This window comes from Pistacia vera, unplaced genomic scaffold (genome assembly GCF_008641045.1).
Source record: "Pistacia vera cultivar Batoury unplaced genomic scaffold, PisVer_v2 Contig617, whole genome shotgun sequence".
NCBI lineage: Eukaryota > Viridiplantae > Streptophyta > Magnoliopsida > Sapindales > Anacardiaceae > Pistacia > Pistacia vera.
Window position 1 is genome coordinate 98,410 of NW_022196465.1, and position 23,430 is coordinate 121,839.

The 23,430-nt window shown below is 33.1% G+C and overlaps 1 pseudogene; it reads right to left on the minus strand.

Moving 5' to 3' along the window:
- Positions 1-3,624: 3,624 nt before the first annotated feature.
- LOC116110853 lies at positions 3,625-17,378 on the minus strand (annotated as a pseudogene).
- Positions 17,379-23,430: the final 6,052 nt, after the last annotated feature.

The following is a 23,430-nucleotide window of genomic DNA, read 5'->3' on the forward strand; positions in this document are numbered from 1 at the left end:
CAGAACAGCAAGCACAACGCTCGCCACAATCCCGGCAACATCCACCATTGTCAACCCTTTTTTCCTTCACTTTCTTTTTGAGCTTAAAAAATGAAAGAGAAGGAAAGCGAAAGAAAATAAAGCAGAGACAATAGCTGGACAACCAGGGTGTGCTAACTGCTAACCCAAATTACAGAACAAGATTGAGGAGAAATGCTGAAATTAAGAAATCCCACAATCTTGAGAAATGGTTTTAATATTCTATCTCCTAAACCCCTTTTTGTTAATGATAGAAATTATCAAAATCATAACAAATATATAGATATATGAAAACATTATTATTAGAATTTATTGTACATCCTCTTTCCTCTTTTTTTTACACATTTCTTCCTTCATTTTTTCCTAAAGTTTTAAATTAAAAATAATATCATTTCTTACCAAGATAAAAATAAATTCAGTTCATCGGGTTAATCTATATTCATATATCTTATTTTTCAAGAATAAAATATGCATTTTAAATTAATAAAAACTTATTATATTAAACAATTAATTTTTACAATGCGATTTTTTTGTGTCATACTGCAAAGAAAATTCAGCCCTCCTGGAAAAAAAAAATTTCTACTTGGCCTCTGGTTAATTTTTTTAATACAAGTGCGCGTATATACAATATATAGCGCGTCCTAATATTAATACAGTGTTTTGACGTAAAAAGGTATCATATTACTAAAACAGATAAAATATCTATGAAATATTATCATCATTGAAGCCAAACAAACACACTCATAAAATGCGTATACATTATAATTTAAAGTATATGAGGTATTCAGGCCTTACATTAGAGTCTATCTAATCTTTAGGGTCATGAAACACCCTAAAAGCCTAATAGACCAAAATAATTACATATAAGTGTGGTAGGTAACTCTCTCACGGCTCAAACACTAGACCCTCCGAGTATAATTAACCCCAATGGTTAAAGGGTTTATCATCCGGTCATAAGGGAAGAGGTCACTTTGTAATTAGCTCACAGCTGATCGCATTGTGTAGGAAGAAATAATAAGGTTTCTTGCTGAAGATCATGTAGCACCAATATGTTTTGCTGTTGTACATTTTCAAAGATTGACATACCACTTGAACTTCCCCCATCGCCAAGCAAACCAACCCCGTACTTTGACTGAAATACCAACGTAGGTACCTTCTACATTTGTTGAATCTGATGGCAAAGATCAAGCCCTGTTGATCACTGAGTCTTTGCAACCAGTATTGCCCACGCTTAATTTCACGTTTGATACGCTGGAACATTGTTAAGTTCTTGCCGGAATCTACAGCTGACCCTGAAACCAGTATTTTTCACATTCTGGTGTTCTCTTAAAGCTCGCCTAGAGGACAATGAAGGAGAAACACATAATGCGATGCCGGGATAACAAAATAGATCACGAAACACAAACACAAAAGGGATAAACAAGCTCACCACCCAAGTAAAAACACCACAGGGATACAGAATAAAAACACCCAAAAGAGTTCAACAAGGGATAGAGGGCTTAAAAACTCACCACTTTATGTAAATCTACCAAAGAGATACAGAATTAAACTCACCCTTCAAAGGAATCCATATAAGAGATACAGAGAATAAAGAAAACTTAATTTATAGTATAGAAAATTCTATTGATTAACTTCCCGTGATTTACAAACACCTTGACTTCTAAAATAGCAATTCAAAGAATTTTAGAATACTTAAGCTTTTGATTAGAAACTAGTAAAACTCATAAGATTCATAGAAAAACTAAAAAAGACATTGAAATTTTGAAGAAAATGCTTCAAAACCAGAGGAACCTCCTCATGCAAGGAATGTGGACAGGTTGTAAAGAATTGAGATGTAACTTTCTCTAGGAAACCCCCAAATTCAACACCGTAAAAATGCATTAGAAAGCTGACTGAGAGAGCTCTCCAATGATGTATAGCTTGCATATTAATTCGTTCTACATCAATACCAGTTTCATTCTGAATTTGCTCTTGAAATTGGTTCTGTTGCACCATTGATTAATGCAAGGATCTGAAGCTCATTTAAAATGACATTAATTTATACCCATGCATTGGAACACTCTTGTGTCATAAAATGAGTTTCTTCTATTCACGACTATAGATTCTGAATTATTGAGGCAAGTCCGCCCGCGACCTTCTTCCCGGGTGAAATTCAAAGAAGCTTTTGTAGGCTTGAATGACTAGTATCGATCAAAGGGGACCAAGAACAAGTTTGGAAAAAATAGGTTTGTTGCAAGAGTCAATTACTTTAATAAGTTACTGTAGGATATTTTGAAAATGGCCAGATGTAAATCTGTTTTCAAAAAATAAATTTTGCAGCTACAAACTTCAGTTTTTTGCGATTTGGCTAGTAAATCAACTTCTAAAAATTTGTTTTAAAGTTCCAAAACATACTCAAAGACTATTAACACAAAATCACTCCCAAAAAAAAAAAAAAAAAAAAAATGGAAGGGGGCTGGAAGTTTTGTGAAGAAGTGCAGAAACTTAGAACAAGCATGCTATACTGCAAATAATTTAATAATAAACGATTTTTATGCGGAAAAGTACATTTTGCAAGTAGAAAGTATGTTATGACATCAGATAATTTCCCTATGGATCTGAATTATTTTAGAACACAAAACCTTTTTTTCGTTTAAACTTGTTATAGTGAGGGAAAGTGGTTGGATTTCATGTTCTTGAGCAAATATAATACTTAAATCTTGACAAATATGATCGGTTATGAGTTTTTTGAAGCTATAACAATCCAAAACTAGGCCTAAACCTAGAGTAAATATTTCATTGTTAATACTATTGATAATGCTCTATATTGACAGGTTTGAATTTTCTCTCTCTCGAAATTTTCATATTTTGCTATTTAATTTTATTATCAATGGTCTATATTGTCTCTGATACCATGTTCACTTTTTTATTTCACGTATTAACACAAAATTTGATAGTAATTAGGATTTCTTAAAATGAGGGCAAATTTAGGTAAATTGTGCTTAGTTTCCTTCTCAATCAATTTATCCTCCCTCTTAGTGTTAGGTGACATTTTATTAAGGGTAAAATAATCATTTAAATGACTTAACTGTCCTTGGATGACCTGATGGTAAAAGAGTAAAAACAATTCTATGGGCTCCACTCAAACACTAATAAAGGTAAACACTAAGACTCTTACTCGACCAATAGTTTCAAGGCCTTGGGGGATTAGTTGAGGTATGTGCAAACTGATCGGAACACCCCCGGTGAACAAAAAAAAAAAAATTTAAATGACTTATACAAATAGTGACTTAATCGAATAGGGATTTCATGATAGTCCAATAGAATATTAGGAACCTAGTGTTCTAACAATAAAAAATTAAGAAGAGCGAAGACAAGAAAAACTTGAGAAAATCTACTTTCAAGGCTATATGTTATTACTTGCATGAAAAACCCAAAGGTACTACAATTTATTTCTAAACTCGTAAAAAAATGAATAATACTACACATATATCATTTTCATACAATATTATGTGGTAAGATATGATTGAGTGAAAATTTAATTTTAACTTTAAATTAGATAATCATATCTTATCACATAATATTATATGAGAAATGTTATATAAAAATGATGTATATATAGTATTACTCTAAAAAAACATTAGGATTCTTTGTATAAAGGAAATTAGGAATCCTGTATCATAGAGTGGCAATAAGGATGCCTGCTCTTCTACCCATGCGAAAATATATAGTGCCACGCGCGACATTTCTTGATGCCTTACCTGTTCAAAGTGCTCCCACACAGCCCATCTCTCAGCTAGACCCACTCCTTCCAACATTTTAACCACTTCTGCCATTGTCGGACGGTCTTGTGGGAAGCGTTGAATGCAGAGCAATGCCACCTGGACAACAATCTCGACTTCTTTCTAATCATAATTCTTTAGGTTTTTGTCCACAATATCACCCAGTCTATTTTCTCTCAGTAATTTCGTAATCTGTCGGAAAAAATAAATCATATAAACACCATTAATGAAACATAGTTTTCTCATGTTTATTCATTGTTCCCAAAAGTAAGATACCCCAGACAATAAAAATAGAAAAGGAAATACCAGACATGTAACAAACATTCAAGCCGCTTACATTCAGTAAGATAATACTTTTCCTTTTTTCTGTTTCAGAAATTTGTATATTCCATGAATAAATTGGGAAAACGATAGCACTCAGTGTGTAGAATGTAAGATAACATTAGAGTAAGTTTTGTGGTATGACTTTATTATCTGCCATAGTTTTAACAAATTTATTTGCATGGCTGATCCAAAAAATAATAATAATAATTAGGGTGGGGACTATATGCACATTTACTACTAAAACTTTTTAAATGATTTTTCTCATTAACATCATAGTAATTTTTCTTTCAATCAAGCATTAATCTATTTCCTTGCAAGGAATTATAGAATAAAAATAGGCACTTCCAGAACATTGATGTGAGATATAGACTGGAGTGAAAAAACAATGCCCCACTAAACTAGCAACTACGATCACAAGTTGTCCTTTTTCTTTCAAACTAAAGCCAATTCCTTTTTCTCAGTTTCTCCCAAGTAAATTGTCCTACATCAATCTCTCCACATGAAAAGAACTCGTCTTACGGTCATCTATCCGATGGATAATCTTGTAGTAAACCACGATGTCATCTGATAGAGCAAATACAAACCTTCATCATCATCTTTAATTGAAACCAGAAAATAAGTCTTGCTTATACAAGCCTTTATGGTGAAACTTTAATGTTCTTATCTAGCATAGTTGCTTTTTCCTTCATCCAAGCTCATAGTATCCAATCTCCTTGACAATATCTTTTTCTCGAGCAATTTGCTTTAGTTTAGACATTTAATGGATAATCTAGTAGTGAAGCACTATGTCATCAAATGGAGCAAATACAAAACCTTCATTGATCTTCTTTAAAACTTAAAAACATCCATAGTTCTTATTCTCCATTGTATTATTGGCTGTAAATATAGTCTAGCATATACAAGCCTTGATGGTGAATACTTTAACATTCTTATCTTGATTAGTTGCTTCTTGCTTCACTTCTATGTCATAGTATTCAACCTCTTCAACAACATTATTTTCTAGAGCAATTTGCTGGCCTCATCTCCAAATTGTACCTTCTGATTAAAACTATTAACTTCTAGATATTGCTAGTCTTCAACTCGAATTTCGAGCACCATCTCAACCATATTTTCAGTAATTCCATTTTCATCTGATGGAACTATCTCAACCACATGTTTTCCAATGCCCAAATTGAAAACTAACTCAAGAACTACTTCAAGGAGTGCTTCAAAAGTTGTTTTTCCTTTGATATGTGAAGCATGAACCTCTTGAATAGCACTGTTGTTCTTCCACTTTAGAAAACATAGGTGAGACCCTATATGGAACCTTGATCTGAGCTCTAATTAAAAATCACATGTGACTGTTATGGTTGTGATTGTAACTCTCTTTTTATGATTGACTTCTTGCAGTAAGGGTAATGTGTGGTACAATAGTTAGTAATCGATCTGTTGTTTTTTGGCAGGTAACAACTTTGATTTTAACAACTACTTCAATTTAGACCAGGTTTTAGAAAATGCTTTTTCCACATCTCTCATATTTGACATATCTCCACCAATCATAATCCTTCTAACAAGGAGACAATATGCTTGGCATGTTTATTCTTCTTCAATACAGAAGGAATCGTCCAACTTCGTCTACTAGAAGCCAAGGTAAAAACAAAAAGAGTCTTAAATACCTTTAAATATCAAATCCAAATTAGAAATATTCTAACCTAACTAAAACAACAAATAAAATATTTCAATTCATAAGGAAACTTATTTTCTAAAATTACTATAACAAGCTTTCAATCATGCAGATTTAATTTTCCATTAAGAAAGAAAAACAACAAAGTCACATGATTATTTGTGTTTCAAGAAACAAATTGATAGAACTAATTGCAATTTTATAGCTGGGCCACATTAAGAATTTTATTTTTAATAATTTTTAAGAGTCACTCATTTATCTTTAAGTTTCCAAATGAATAATATTTTTGGAGAGCCTTGTAGTAGTTTGGAAAGCTTTAACATCTCATAAAGTAAAATTTTATTTGGCAACTAAATGAAATATCTAAATAAGAAAATGAAATCAAGGACATCAACATATCAAAAAGACAACACGAAGAACATAAAACACGAAGTTCCGAGGTCACAAATATTAAGCATGTGTGCTTCATGATTCAAAATCAATTCAGAAATAGGAAACTTTAAACAAGATATAAGAGTGGACAAAGTAGATAATCTTACATGATCAAGCAGAACAACATCCTCTTCCTCTTCAAGGCGAGAGAAATCTATTGCACGTTGACCAGTTACAAGTTCTAGTAGAGTTATTCCATATCCAAACACATCTGTCTTCTCTGAAGATTTCCCAGTTGACAAATATTCTGGGGCAATGTGGCCCATTGTACCGCGCACTTGAGTGGTAACATGAGTCAATATTGTATCAACGCCAGCCCAAAATCGCCAAGAACAGTTTCAAAATTTTTATCCAAAAGAATATTGGCAGCTTTTAAATCACGATGTATAATCTTAGGATTAAAGTGCTCATGTAGATACTCCAAACCACGGGCTGCTCCAAATGCCACACGTTTCCTTGTTGGCCAGTCGAAGCCTTTCTCTCCAGGTTTCAAATCTATAGCATATATCAGAATAAACATAGAATTCTATTACCTACTGAAATGAAGGCTGGTCAAAATGATAAATCCAGATATAATCACAGTGGTTTAGCAGATTGAGGTTTTCCAAAACATAAGCTTAAAGATTATCAAGTGAAGACGTGTGAGTTAAAGAAAGATCTCATTTTGAACTAAATCACAGCTCACAGAACTACTATGAAATTTGAACAAAATCCTAACTTGTAAACTTATTATGCAATTTATTTGAAGTTTATGTAGGAGACTAAAAGGTTTGAGAATAGGTGGAGTTGAACTGCGCTGTTTGGTTGTGAACTTCTTGGTCTTTATCAATAGGTTTCTCAGAGATAAGTTTAGGCCTTCAAGGGGTTTGAAACAAAGGCTTCTATTATCTCCTTTTCCAGTTTTTGCATTAGTAGTTGGCTGCTTGAGGAGACTTGTTCAACAGCCTTTGGTTAATATGTTCGAGAGTATTTTAGTTGGGGGACTTTGTTACTGTCTCATCTTCTATCCGCAAATGATAATATGTTTTGCATCTCCAGAGCATAATATGATTATTTTAACATCAATTTAGAGACTTTTAGATTTGTATTGGGTCATAAAATCAATATGCTTAAAATTGTGTTGCCAGGTATAAATCAATTTGGAAGTCTTGTCGACCTCCCTAAAATTTTTAAAATATGCATCTATTGTGTGATTCAATTTGGTTCTTTGGTCCAATATATCCTAACATTTGTTACTAGAATCAAGGGAGAATTTTAAATTGTTGCCCAACTTAAATAGAAAAACATGAGAAAACATTCGGGTATGGATTGGTTATTGAGAGAGAGAGCAGGAGAATAAAAGAAGAAAAAGGAGAGTAGGAGAATTATCAGAGAAAAATAGAGAGAAGAATGGAGAGGAGCTAGCCCTCGAAGTCTAGCGTTATCTTTGTTTATTCTTCATTGTTTCTTTTGATTGTTGTTGGATTAGTTTGGCTGTTCTATCATCTCTGTATCTATTTGCCGAATATCAATACATATATCATTTCCGGTCTGTTGCCGTCGGTTGTTACTGTTTTCTGGGTTTCTTGGCTGTTGGCTGTTGTTCTTTCATTGTTTGGTTGAGTTTTAGGACAGGTTTCTATCAGCTTGTCATAAAATAGCGGGAAAGAAATGAATCAGACAAAAAACCGATATTCTTATAAAGATAAAACGGGTGTGATTAGGTGTCTCTTATCTACTCCTACTAAAAGAGTGATTGGAATCGTACAAGTTTGTTATGACTAAGAAATCAAAGGCTGACGTGGAGTCGTGTGACGAAACGTGGCCTGCTCCCGTCAGAACGGTAAGCGCACGTCAGGCCTGCCAAATGCCCTGGTATTCCCACGTGTCCGCTAACCTGCTCCAAATCGCGTGAAATCGGCTTGGAAAATGGGTAATGGGACGTAAAATCAGGTTAGGTCCTGACAATCACACCAACCCAAGGATTTAGTGATGATTGCGCACATTCAACTGGGTATAAGAAGAGGAAGACCCCTTCATTAAGGGGATTCGACAATTTTACAAAAAAAAAAAAAAAAAAAAACAAAAAATTGTATAAACTAAACAATCATTTATAAGTCAGTCCGCTTTAGCGACCTGACCCACCATATCAATACACATCAGTGGACGTAGGATATGCTACCTTAGCATCCGAACCACTTTAAAAACTCTCATAACATTTATCTCGTATTCATAATCCGTATTCACGTGCGTTCCTTGTCCAATCAACGTTGCGCACGTGTTGATTGGTTGGTGCCCAAATCTCGCATCAACAAAGTTTTTTTCACATCTTTATATGCTTGTAAATATAAGAATTGTAAGCTTCTGGCTGATGGTATTAGTACTATGAATGAAGTATCTATGTCTGTACCTCAAGCTTCAAACTCACCCTCGTCCGTTTAGGGTAGCTTAGGTTGATTGGAATTCTTTACCAGTCACTAAACAATGGTTAGTTCCTAAATATAAAGTTTGAGATTTATTGTGATGTTAATCCTATGGATGTAGCTCACATTCTTTTAGGGAGACCTTGGCTTTATGACCTTAATGTGACTAATAGTGAAAGAGGTAATACTTTTACCGTTTGTCATAATGAACAATTGCCTAGATGTGAGTCCTCTCCTCTTCCCAAGTGTCACACAAACATAGAGTTAACACATTGGTTTCGACACCCACTGAGCCTGACGCAATTCCCAAGCCTTTAAATGATGTTTGTGGCATTTCTTTTGATCTTGTTTTTTCTCTCATCGCTTTTGGTTTACTGTCAGACCACCTCCATGACATTCCTACACATTCTCGGCTTAGATTGCATGCATTCTTTCTTCATTTGCCTATGGGTTTGATTCTAGTTCAATGATTAATTATTAGCAAACATTTGTATCCTAACCGAGGCATTTGCAAGCTTCCAATGCTTTCTTTGCGGGTCTACAAGATTTTTTTTAGACACTCTAGTTGTGCCTGGATCCAATCTGCTTTGGTGTTTAATTGTTTGTTTCATGCATCCACGTATTGTTGTTATGGTTGTTATGCTACATTCTTCATTTGCTAGAAGTCAAGTTTTTATCAGCCGAGGAGAATGTTATGCAACAGAAACATAAACTCTAACGCTAGCTATTGAATATAATAATAACAAGAAGTAAAGCATAAATAAATAGCCAAAATTAAATGCAAAAATAAAGAATACCAGGAATTAACGAGGTTCGGTATTGAAACCTACGTCCTCGAGCGCTGCAAAAGAAAACTCCACTATCTCCAAAACATTACAAATATTTGGGTAATACAACAAATACCCAAAACAAAAGGGAGATACAACAAAACTTACAAACTAAATGGTCCTTAAAGAAAGAACCCTAAACAAAAGAAGTATAATGGAATTACAACTTGGGATACAATTAACATTGATTTAGGTCCTTGTATATAGGCCCCAAAAGTTTCCCACTTTTCATTCATTTTCAATGTGGGACAAACTAACTCATTTTGGCCTATTACATATAAGTCCCTAAACCTTTCTCCATTATCATTTCTACCCCATATGATTTTGTTAAAAGCCATTTTTCAACAGAGGATTATACAGGAGATATAAGAGTGGATGCAAAGACTATATTTAGGCTATATATTTTTATGTTTAAGGGCTAATTTTGTCTTTATTTCCCCATTCTATGAGAATTGGAGTTATGTTTTCAATTTTTCTATTAGGAATGAATTATGTTTCCATTAAAAATTTTATTCTAAGCCTATAAATAGACTTTACATTAAGGATGTGTTTGGTTCAGGGAATGTTGTATTAATGAAAAGAAAGATTACTGGAAATGTTTAGGAAAATGTATTGGTTTGTTGGAATAAATTGGTAGGTATGTAGTATGTTATATTAATATGTTTGACAGACGTGACCGTTAACGGCCATCGATTTGGCAATTGATGGCCAAATCGACGGATCTAGCTAAAAACGACTAGATTTGATCTGGCCATTTTTTAACTAGATATGTCACGATCTGACCATTTCTGGCCGGAAATAGCCATATCGGCACATGGCGACCATTTCCAACCTTTTGTGCGTCATTTACGCAGCGGATGCGGCTGACCGTCGACGATAGTTGCCGACGACCAACAGTGACAGGTGGGTAGGGGTCATGGCTTGAGTGGAATGCAATTTGTTTTGAATTCAAGGGTAATTTTGTCCAAAAAGTTAATTAATTAGGGAAAAATTGTAAAAGCCAAATTCATGTAAATTGATTTTAAAACATGGGCATTATTGTCTAAAAATTTTATTAATAGAGGATAAGAAAATGGAGATTACGAGATTACCTCCTTTATTACCAACATTAACTATTATTGGTATTTAAAGATTATCGGAATTTTATATTACTTGACAACCAAACACAATAATCAAGTAATATAAGAAGACATAATCTCAGTAATCCTATATAACCCCCAACCAAACGCTCCCTAAGTGAGAAACTACTTGTTGATGAATAAGTGATTTAAACATCAATAATATTATACTTATAAAAAAACCTTACAAAGATTTTCATATAAAGTAGGATAGTAAAAAATGAATAGAAGAGTGATAAAAAAATCAAAGTCATTATATTCACTCTTCCATTCATTTTTTGCCGCATCACTTTGTACGGAGATTTTTGCAAAATTTCTTTATAAAATATTGTTGCTCTGAGTTCTATACATAATTTCTCTTCAAAAATTCTCCCTTTATTCTTGTTCTTTCCCTTATCCTCTCTATTTCTTCTGTTTTTATCTGTTGTGTATCTTCGCTCCTCTATCACAACGTTTTTTCAACACACCACCTCATAACCAAATAAAATTTCAAAGTTTTGTACTTTTTAGATGACAAATTTGGATTAACCGTCACTTAACGCTAAGACTTGTGTCGATCAAAAGGACATCCGCGTCTTTAAACCACGGATCAAAGACCTCAATACAAACACCCTAATGATTTTTTAAATTATTAATAATTATTATACTAATGAATATTAACAAATAATATTTTCATTTTCGATAGAACTTTATCCAGCGTATTCTCATCAATTTATTTTCAAAATACTGTTTTTTGAAAATGATATAGAACACATTCCAAAATCTTGAGAAAACAAAAATGAATTTTATTCTTCAAATACATTTTGCCAAAACAATCCTGAACTGCTCGTTATAGTTATTTTTCAAAGTCTTAATTAATCTAATTTTGATTAAAATCTTAACAAAAGGTGAGTGTATAATTTTCAGGAACCTTTTTTTTTTCTTTCAAATTTAGTGTTAAAGGATGAGTTGTTTAAAACATTTTGAAATATAAAAAAACTTACAAATTAAGATATTTATTCTTTGAATTATTATTATTATAAATGCTGATTAGATGAACCTCAAAACTAAAGGAAATTGAAGTTACCTGCAACATCAACAAAAACATCATGTTTACGTCTGTGCCACTGATGATATCGGAATAAAAAGAGACCCCCAAACAACATAAGTAGAAAAGCACCACAACTTGCTGATGTTACAACAACTCTTATGTTTTGATCTGCTGGTTGAAACTGTCAAACATAACTAGGTTCAATTTCCATCAAGGTTTTAGATACATGTGGTGAAGAACTTACCATCAATCCAGTTAAGTTTATAAAAATTAGTAAAAAACAAAATTTTAAGTTCTGGCATAACCTCAAGTGCTGAGCTTGTTATAATCAAAGGGCTTAGATTTATCTTGCCTTATCTTCTGATTTAATAAAACAAACAATACTTGAAGATTTAAAACTATCGATTCTAAGGGCCTAAATTTACAAGAAACAACCTCTCCTCTTGTGGCCGGATGGCAAACCCTTTAGTCATTTGGGTTAGTTATACCCAAGGGTCTTGTATTCGAGTCAGGGCATAGACAATTATCGGGTTTACCCAAAAAAAAATTTACAAGAAACAGCCCAGCAGTAGTCCTAAGTTGAGATAAATTGAAAACAGAAGTAATGCAAAAATTTCGAATAACCTGGTAGAGGAGTGCTTGACACACAAGGCTGCTCCAAACTAGGGCCACAAGTGAGATGTTTTCCAGTAAAGCTGAAAATACAGCAGTCAATAGCAATTCATTGAGTATTTGAGGTAAAAAAAAAAACATAGATATTTGGCACTTCAAAGCTATCTAATATAAGCAGAACATTAAAGCAAATAAAATCAGTAGCTAAGCATAAGCATAAATTAATATGTAACAGACACATTGCATTAAATGAAAGATACAGAAGGCCAACATACTAGACAATTGAAGTGAGTTTGAAGTTTTTATTTATTTTTTAATTATGTCTAAAAATCATTCACTGTCCTGTCACATTTAAAGAAGATAATTAGGTTGAGGGACATAAACACATGAAGAAGCTGTTAGATAAAATGTTGAATATGTGCTTGTTGGTTATAGATGAAGTTTTCACTCAAGTGTAGCATCATTATGTAACAATTATATCCAGGGTTCCAAACATTCCTCTAAACTTTGGTTGATTTCAAGGTTTCCTATTCCCTGAAATCTAATTTTGGGCAGGCATTTGATGATCTTTTTCAGTATACAGACAAAAAGAAAATAAAAGTCTTAAAACTAGTTCAGACTATCTACATTATCTAGCCAGATTATCTGGTTTGTCTAGCTTTCATGTTTTCGGGCTTGCTAAATGAATAACACTACAATTACCATATGACCATATGCATTTTTCCAATATGTTATTCGCCACCAGCAATGAAAGATAAAGACCAATATTACAAAACAGCCGTCAGAGGTATTTTAAAATGCTAGATATTAAGAATCCAGTTACAGAAAAACCATAGAAAAATTTGTAAATAAAAACTTATTACCAACATAAACCAATAAGAATGTTCTTCTTCAGCTAATTGAAAATTGATGCAATGAGAAATGGCCAGCAAGGCCTTCTTCAGCTTCTTGAAAATTGATGCAATGAAATGGCCAGGCAAGGCTCTAAAGTTTGTGTGCAACCTCGAAACAGAAATGAACCAAATGCAGCATAATATACTAATACTTTACAGAAATATAGGAACTATTGGAGATTACTTGAATGTTGCAACTGAAAATAGTTGCATTGGAATTTTTCCAGCTAAATCATTCGATGAAAGATCCCTGTCAAATAAGAATTCAAAAACAATAATTAGAGTTGAACAGCATATAATCTCACAGTCAGCATAAGTTACTTAGCTTAAAAAATAAAGACTATAACTGTAGGTTCCATGCAGTTCACATTAGGTACAACCAAGAAAATTTATGTTTCTTCAAGAAGAGTAGAAACATGAAAATTATAATGTTCAAGAAACTAAAGTGCATCCTCACAAATGCTTTAAATTTGCTAGCTGACCCCAATTTACAGGTATAGAGCCACTGAATTTATTGTTTGCAAGATTCAGACTTTGCAGGTGAACCATGCTGCCAATGTAATCTGGTAATGCACCTGATAAATTATTATTCTGTAGCTCCCTGAGTAGAAGACAACCACAATTTACCAAAATGAATAAACTACATGTGTTATCCGAACAAACAAAATAAATCACAAAAGAAGCTAAATTAAGATGCAATTAACTAGGAAGAAGCATTATCAAAAGTACAGGGAGGGCTAGAAGTTTTGCTGAAGTGAATGTTACAAGTATTTACCGGGTTCGTGAGTGGAAAAACATCAAGAATAGTTTGAGAGCTTTTGAAAATTTTATCATATTCAAGTGTTTACAGGATCTGTTAGTCCTGGTACATAGCAAGTTGCTGGACAGAACCATTTTTATTTTTTATTTTTTATTTTTTTGGTAAGAAATTATAAAATGTATATTCGCCAAAAAGCACTACACAAAACTGAACAAGCAATACACTAAAGAAGGACAAGCTTAAGAAAACAAGAAAAAATTATGCATAGTGTGCTAGAAGACAAAAAGTGGCAACCATAAGTACATAAATAAACAGGTCATAAGCTCCCAACCATATAAACTAAATAAAGCCCAAAACTCCCTCCCAATGTATCAGCAATCAACCAAGAGAAACAACTCAATGGATCCAACTTAAAAACCCTCCATGCAAATTTAAGTTCAATAATAGAAACATTATCCACAGCAGCCAAAAGAAGAGAGAGGTCCTGGATCTCTCTCTAATTCAAATGCCTCAAAAGCTTAAAATTCCTACTTCAACAACGGAAAAAATAGAAAAATCACTTCAGATTTGATAGAGACATTATGGGATCCCCACAATCAATAAAGGGGAGGTAACACATCACACAAAGGATTATCCTTAAGCCAAGAATCTTCCAAAAACATGTCATATTCCCATTGCTTACTACAAGCAAAAGGCTTCAAGAGGACTTATTAGTCACCATCTTCCAACCAATTTAATACTAATGATCTAAACAGCACCTTATCCCACTAACCAACCCTGACATGTGTGCCTTAAATTTTTTCACTATATGAGTATCTCTAAACACCAAATTTCAATACCCCTTCACGATTCAGTGTGGGTTCTTCTTTTGCTTGTACCTCCAACTATTTAGGAACCATTACATGATAATCCATCATAAGAACCCTTTTACTATTTTTTTCAAATCTCATGCGATACAACTTCTTATATTTATGGTATCTCAACATCTTCTAACAGATAAACAATTCATCAAAAAACCATGTGTTGCTAACAATTTTTCACAAGGAAGTACAAAGACATTTCCAAGTACTCAATAAAAACCAAGATCAAATCTTTCAAAATTATGAAGGGCACTCTACCATAAAACTTGAGAGTCATCACATTCATAGCAATGCAGTGACTAGTCGAACCATAAACTTGAGTTGGAGGTTAACTTAAAGGAAACTAAACAAATTCCAGTATACTAACTCTCACTGTAATATCACCAAAATTGATCCAGTATAATAACTCTTATATTCAAATATAACTCAAATTGAAGTTGGACACAGGTTTTCCCTTTTCTGAGATAGCAAAAATGCAGATCAGTTAAGTTTTTATAAGCCAATATTATAAGTAAACTATGGCATAAACATAAGACATATTTTGTCAATATTCATATTCCCATCGTAATATATTGGGATATTTTGCTATTGTTAAAAGAAGCAGTTCCAATTCACAAGTTGAATATTAGTACAAATTGCAGTATCATGCAAAATAGCAAACCTTAAGCATCAAGAGGAAAACTTACAAGCCAACCAAAAACTTAAGTTTGGTCAACGATGGTGATAGTTTTCCCGAAAATCCATTTGAATCCAGCGTTCTGCAAATTAATAGATAAACAAATCTGACTATTATAGTCACAGTAATACATATTTTAATTAATAACATACACACCTCTTCAGTGTCTCCTATTAAATGCTTCAGAACTCCTCAACCCCTCTCTCCCAAAATAAATAAATAAATATCTTATATTTGGCAAATATCTCCTTAAACTTTTATTTATTTATTTTTTATTTGTAAGAAACCTTCCATACAAGGAAGTGCCCAAATGTAATCCACTTATGTCTGCCTGCACTTGGGCAAAGTTGGGGTCTTAGCAATGTCAACCCTAAGTACTTATGGCCTACGAATATAAACTGCACTGACGAAGAAAATTTATGATAACCACTATCTTTAACAGCCAAATTAGTCAACTTACAGGTACATGACATTTCCATTTCTGCAAGTGACATGAGACCAACTAAAACAAGGGCTCAGAAAAGGATCAGTCCAATCTGTTATACGACCATCAGTATCATTGAGAGTTCTTAAAATCTCCTTCAAAGCTTCACCTGACAGATAGCAGAAGTGTAAAACCTTGTTAATCATACAAAACAATCATTGAGCCCACTAGTAATGGCTGGCAGCAAGAATCTATAATGCATACAATCATTCAAACAAAGATCTAGTTGACTTTGTATAAAAGGGCTTTAAGTTTCTTGGTAATTATATAAGTTTTTCACATTTTATCCAAGATTTTGGAATGTATTTATTATGTTTATAAGAGCATTGATACAAGCTAAATTGCGTTTGGTTAATGTTTGCCTAGATTTTATCAACTGTAACACTGTACAATGATGCAAGGACAACAATTTTAAGATACTTCAGTTATAATGTAGTAAACAAAAACTGGGAACTTTTTTTTCTAAATTGTAAAGAAGTGAATAAGCAGTATAAGTATGAAGCTGCATTGAAAACTTTGCATCAATTTTTAGTAACAGTATATCCCCAACTATCATAGAATAAACATTATACACCAACTACTGTTGTTGTAAATAATGATACATTTACTGCTCCTTTTGTCATATAAAATACCTCAGAAGGCTTAACATAGAGTAAAAAGTGATTTTTCTATAGGTCTTCGTTAGTCATTTGTTTATTTGGTTCTTAAGTTGTTAAAGTTACAACAATTTTAAGACCTAATGCTTTGCCCAGAAAAAAGCTGATACCTAATCACTTTAAACACAAGGTAGTTCAATCAAATAATCAACTCTAAATGAACATAAAAATATCTTGGATAAAATAAGAAGTGTGTGCAATGTGTAAATTAGATGAAACAGAGTCTCATGAATAGCACTCAATGAACATAACCAACAGCATCTTAAAATTTCAAAACATATTATCGTCTAGTTTGCATAATACGCAACAAAATCAAACTAGATTATAGATTGAAACAGAAGTTATAGTTTATTATACCTTCAACATCAGGCTCCTTGGATGAAAGACTGAAACTTGATAAGATAAGGAGTATGAAACATTTTATCATTAGCTTTGCTCCAAACTGGTAACTACTTTTAATTTCCCACCAACATTCGTACACCACTCTCTTGCCACCTTTTGAAACTCAAATCATTATTCCAAGTTAGAAATAAAATTAAATTACACTAGATGACAAAAATAAGAAAATAAAAATAACAGAAATAAAAGAACCTGATTTAGGCATGACTTGTGCAGTAACTTCAGCCTGAGAAAAGAAAAGAAAAGGCGGAGGAAGCGCAAGTAGTATAAGAAAGCAAATGAAGAATGGGATTATGATGATGAAGTGAAGTGAGTGATGGAGGGACCCACCCAGCATTTGAGAAAAGAAAAGGAAGGAAAGACATTGTAAGAAAGAATAGCGCAGAAGAGAATACTTGGTTGAGCCGTGCTGTGTTGTGTTGTGTTGGTGCTGGAATGAGAATTAGAATCCCACTGTCACTAGATAATGGTAATGGGTCTCATCTCATTGCTTTTTAAACATAATGCATTAAAGTATTAATAATTGTAATCACTTTTATGTCCAACTGCCCACTTCCCCGTAATCTATCATATTCTTCTTTTTTTCAGACAACTCCTTTTGGATAAGTATATGGAGAAAGTTTTAAACTGCCCCCCGTGATCTTTTAAAAGTATTATAAACCTCGATCAAGATGGTTTTGAAAGTACGTCTGATTCAGGAAATGTTATATTAATGAGAAATATTATATTACTGAAAATATTATATTAATGAGAAATATTATATTATTGAAAATATTATATTAAATATATTTATTTAGATTGAAATAAATTTGTAAAAATGTTTTATAAATTATTAAATTGTCTCTCATTTTAAATAATAATAATATTATTATTATTATTATTATTATTTTAACCATTTTTAACCCCCTATATAGGCTATATTTGAGATTTTTCTAAAACACTCCAGCCACAATAAATGTTTAAATTTTAACAAAATCACTCACACCCACCCAAGTTGATAGAATACATGCTTATTAGGGGTAAAACTGATGAAAATGTATCACATGAATTAATGTTCAATAGGCGTGTAATATAAACTTTGTTGAGTGGTAATTATTACCTTTTAAAGCTTTACAATACTTGAAGCTTTAATTAGAGTTGAAAGATCTTCAAATAACCATGAAAATCCTCAAAGCAAGTCCACCCAAGCAAGAAGAAGAGATGGCCGAATTTTTTTTTCTTTGGGAGTGAGATATTTTTTTTCTTTAAAAATTAGGTCAAATGGGATTATAAAGGCATATTTATACTTGGAACATTTTGAAAAAATTTGAAACTTTTCTCAAGTCCTTGAAATAATTTGAATCCTATATTAACCTCTTAATACAAGTTCAATATTATTTTCAAGCCCTTGAAACAATTTTTATTTAATATTAACTTCAAGTCCTTGAAACAATTTCTGTTAGTGCAAATTTTCATACCGACTAAATCGCTGAGACAAAAATACGCTAGCCAAAGATACTCAGTTGACTCTTGGGAGAATTGTTGAGTGATGAAAATGCGAATTTATTTTGTGATCTGAGGGTGAAATTGTAAGGAATTCAAGGTGCAACGCATTATTTAGGATAAGTTTCCTTACTTATTTTTTTATCTTCTAGAATCACGGGTTTTGTTGTGTTTTCAGGTATTCAGGTGCAAAAAGATGGATTATTCGTGCTTGTGTTGGTGTTCGGATATCCTAGACCCGTCGAGTGCGGATAAATCAAGGTGAGCGAAAAAAGAGTGAAATTCAGCAATTGAGCCACATCACACTTTTCTGAGCCGCGGCGTGAAGACGACGAAACTCATATTGTGCCCTAGCGAAGAATTATCGCGTCGTAGCACAAAGTCAACGAAATCCAAATTGTGACGCAACCCTAGTTAGTAAATTCGCGTTTTATACGCGAATTATACGGCTAGCCGTATAATTCTTGTATAAAACGCGAATTCACGTATTTTATTAGGGCTGCCGTATAATTCGCGAATTATATACCCTATCCGTATAATTCGCGAATTATACAAGAATTTTTGCCAAATTTTTGCAGACAAAAAAATAATTAAATGATAAGGCAAAACGACGTCGTTTTGGTTGGGTTTGACTAAAATTAAAGAAAATCTCCTTCATCTTCCTCGGTTCTCTCTTCCACAGTCTTCATCTCTTCTTCAAATCTTCAACAATTCAACTCTTTTTTCTTCATCTCTTGACTCTGAGTCTTGATCTCTTCTTCTCTTCTCTTTTTAAATTTTAACTCTCTTCTCCAAGCTTTAAGTCCAAGACTTCAACTCTTCAAGCCTCAAGCTACACACTTCTTCTCTTCTCTTTTTAACTCTCTTTGAATCTTGTATGTTGGTGATTTGTTTGTGTTTGTGTTGGTGTGTGAGTAGTAGTAATAGGGGCTGGTGGATTGATGGATTTGTTATGTTGGTGGATTGATAGATTTGTTTGAAACATGTTTGATGAAATGCTTGTGAGAGTTATATTTGGTATCTGTTTTAACATAATATTTCATTTAGTTATGTTGTTTTGTGTTGTATGGGTCAAAATGAAAAGACTAAAGATCATCTATGAAAGCAAAAGGTAAAGGCAAAACTGCAAAAGAAAAGCATGAATTCATAAAAATAATATTGTCGGGCTTGGATTTGGAATTGGCAGATACTTAAAGAAGAAGAAAAAAACAACAAACCATCAGCTTGCAACCAACGCCAACTGCAAATTGTAAACCCATGTGCACTCTGTCATGTTTTTAGATTTCATAACACTATTATTATTTGACCTTTGAATGCACTATCCAATTAAATTCAGAACATAAAATTCAGAAAATAAAACAACTATACTAATTGGAATCCAAATTTTGTATGCATAGCTATAAAATTACGGATAAAAATACTAGTCTTAGTTATTGTTCAAATATACTTTAAATAAAAAGGAAAATAAATTGTAGGGTTGACCACAATGGATTATTTAAATCAGGATGTTTTGAAAAGTGCTAAAACCAAGATTGCTATTGCCATATTTTTCAAAACGTATTATTGACAATGTGTCGTATTAAACCCGTATATATCCGAATCGTATTTTTTCCGTATCCGAATTTTATGACCGAATTTTTACAAACATATTTTTCACCATTTGCCGTATCATACCCGTAAATTCCCGTACCATTTTTTTGCCATACCCGTATTTACTAACTAGGGACGCAACATGATAAGGTTTTTGTCGAAGAAAAATCGCTTGAAGCCGCACTGCAACTCCATTCAACTGCGTCGTGGCGCAAATCACGATATTTGAAAAAACTCCGCATTTTAAACTCTAATTTTGGCGACCAATATTTACAATTTTGTCATTTTGCATAAAAACTATATAAAGGCAACTTTAGTCCAATTTTCATTATTATTAGGTTTTCAAAACACATTTTGTAACTTTGGAAAACTTAGGAAGGACTGATTGATTATTGTAGGATAAATCTTGATCATCTTGAGTGGATTTCATATCCAAATGTTTATGGGTGAGATCAAGGTTTGTTTCCTTGTTATTATGAGTAGCTAGACTCTTTCCTAGTGTATCCAACGTAATCTAATTAGACTACTTTATGTTTATTGTTTAATCGAATGTTTAATTGATCCAATGGTATCTTAGTTTTATTCATTTATGTTTATTGAGTTGATTAATCATTATTATTGTGTGCTTGTCTCTGATTTATGGTTGAATGGTTGTATGAGTCAAGGTTAGGCTATAAACCACTAGCTAATCTTGAATATCTCTTGATATTTGATCTTTGTTGATGTCTCATCGTGTTTAATAGTTGATTGATTGACTATATGAGTTGAGGTTAGGCTATACGCCACTAGCTAATCTTAGATTGCTTTGATGAACAATTGATTTATGTTTGTGCAATGCCCTCGATAGGTGTATGTTGGTTTGTGTTCGTTTTTGGTACTTTTATGCATAATGGGTTTTTGTTATTTAGACTATACTACACGCCACAAGCTAGTTTGGATGATGAAAACACTCAATTGATCCTGTTGGCCACGGCATGACCTTACCTTGGTAAGTATTGACCCTAAGATTTGGATTGAGAAACATCGGTTAGATTAATAACATAAAGTAGGATAATTATGTTGAAATTTGATACAATAGACTATTTCTTATTGTTTGATCATTTGTTTAGATCTCGTTTTTATCTTAGTTGTTATTTTTAGTATTTTTGTTATTCCTACTTGAATTTTAGTTAATTTGGACTTGATTAAGTTGTTGGGTAATTTTATTATCTCACTTGATTTCATTATTTTAGTTGTTTTTGCACAATATTAGATTAATTGATAACCCAACTCTCTATGGGATCGACACTTACTTGTGCATTTTACTGCAATAGCGACCCGTGCACTGTTAGAGTAGATGCCCTATAGCCAATCAATTATTGTAGAATTGACTCTTTATAATAATGTTTATTAATCAATAAAAGACGTTTTCTACTATATCATGTATATCATAATTGTATGTATTGATATATGTCCTTAGGATGGTAGAACCGTGACGAGGGTATCAAGTGTTTCAAATCTTGATAGTGAAAACTCTATGAGCACATATGGCGGCCATTCTAGAAATATCTGTAGCCCTAGTATTATTCTGACCAAGGACACAGATAATATGGTAAGGCTATCATAGTGTTGAACGACCCTGTCAAAAGGCAATGATTAGTCTCACTTGTCAAGGTTGTTTACCGACAACCTGCTGCAACATATGGGTGCTTGCTATAGGCAAGTTCACTAGACATATCCACCAGAGGATTCAATATAGATTGTAACCCCAGTGTCTATGGAATAAATCCTCTAACGAATGGTGGTGCATGTGATCCTTAGACTTGAGATCACCAGAGCGCCTTGTGCACCGATTGGTGTAGTTTGACACTAACCCAATGTAGTTCTATTCAGAGCTATCAATACAGTAGTGATTGGCTACATCAAGGAGTGTATCAAGAGTATGGTGAATTAACAAAGGATTCACCACTCCTGGGTACAGAAGAAGTTATCTCACAGTGCAATTCAATGAATGACAATGACATTAAATCTATGGCCACAGTAGGATTGAGTTGTTGCTCAATCCAATTTATTATTCCAGTCATTGGTCCAATAACTAAATACAAAGATATCGAGGATAACTGAGGTTAACACTAGTTCTGTACCTCAGCCTCGATGAGATAACGTATGATGAAAGGATTTGATTGCACGGTAACCATATCGTTGATAGGTAACTATTTCACTGAATCCAAATCTATCGGGTGTCTATGATGCCTTGCTAAGGGCTAATCTTGGTCTGTGCATAGTGAGAAGATTGATTGGTGTCAATCGCGATACTACTCACTACCAATATGATAAGGAGCCTATGGGTCACACACTTAGAAGACAATTTAAGGATAGTGACTTTTTGAAATGGTATATTCATCTTTTAGATGAATGGGCATATTGGTAATTTTGTTGTGTAATTAAATTTATTGAGGTTGTAGCCTATGTCCAATTTTATTATTAGAGTAATTTAGCAAAATTACTCTAATTTGGAGACCCAAATCCTTCCAATCTCTTCTCCTCTTCCTATTTCCTAAAATGTCGGCCTCCCCTAAAAAATGGCCTAACTCTTATTTAAATTGTAGCCAAAAACTCTAGGACAAAATGCTATAAAAGGAAAACACCCCGTTTTTACAAAACATAAAACTCTAGTTTTCACTGCGGCAAAGAAGAAATGTCGCTGTGGCATTAACTTGAGTAGAACTACTCTGTGATTCCAAAGGTATCTTGCTGCGGCAAAGTTCTAATTTTCTTTACTGAATTTACAAAACTACCCTCTGCTTACTTCTTCACTTGAATCTTCAATCTTCTTGATCTCCAATAGGAACAAACTCCGTGGGTGCTTCCAATCAGCATAAGAATTTCCCCAATCTTCTGAATTGTGCTCAATTTCGGATCCAAAAACTCATTTTTGCTTTGTTTCGCTCCAACTGCACGTTTTGGCCTAAAACATACAATATGCAGGATTAAGTAACAATTCAGGCACAAAACTCGTAAGAAGTATCGAAAAATCCTATAATAATCAAATAGAAAATAGTATAATCCTAGGATTATCAAATACCCCCAACTTAAGGTATGCACATCCTCGAGCATCAAAAACAAATTGAAACAAAAGAAAAACAACATAAAACTAAAAAAGCAAAGGAAAATTAAAATCAAACACAAAATAAATGCCTAGAATTGAATGCAAATGCAAGTCTAAAAAATTGTTGATATATTATTACAAGAAAATGCTTAGCACTCCAAAAAGTTATAAATTGAATTGACTATTTTCTTTATTGGTCCCCTAAGTAGGTAATCCCAACTTCAATCCACCTTTCGACTTCCTGGACTATTCTATGCAAAAATGTAAAATTTATCAAATGGTGGTAGACTCCATAAGCCTATGTATCGAACTACTCTCCACTAATATAGGCTAGACATCGCTAAGTATCAAAAGG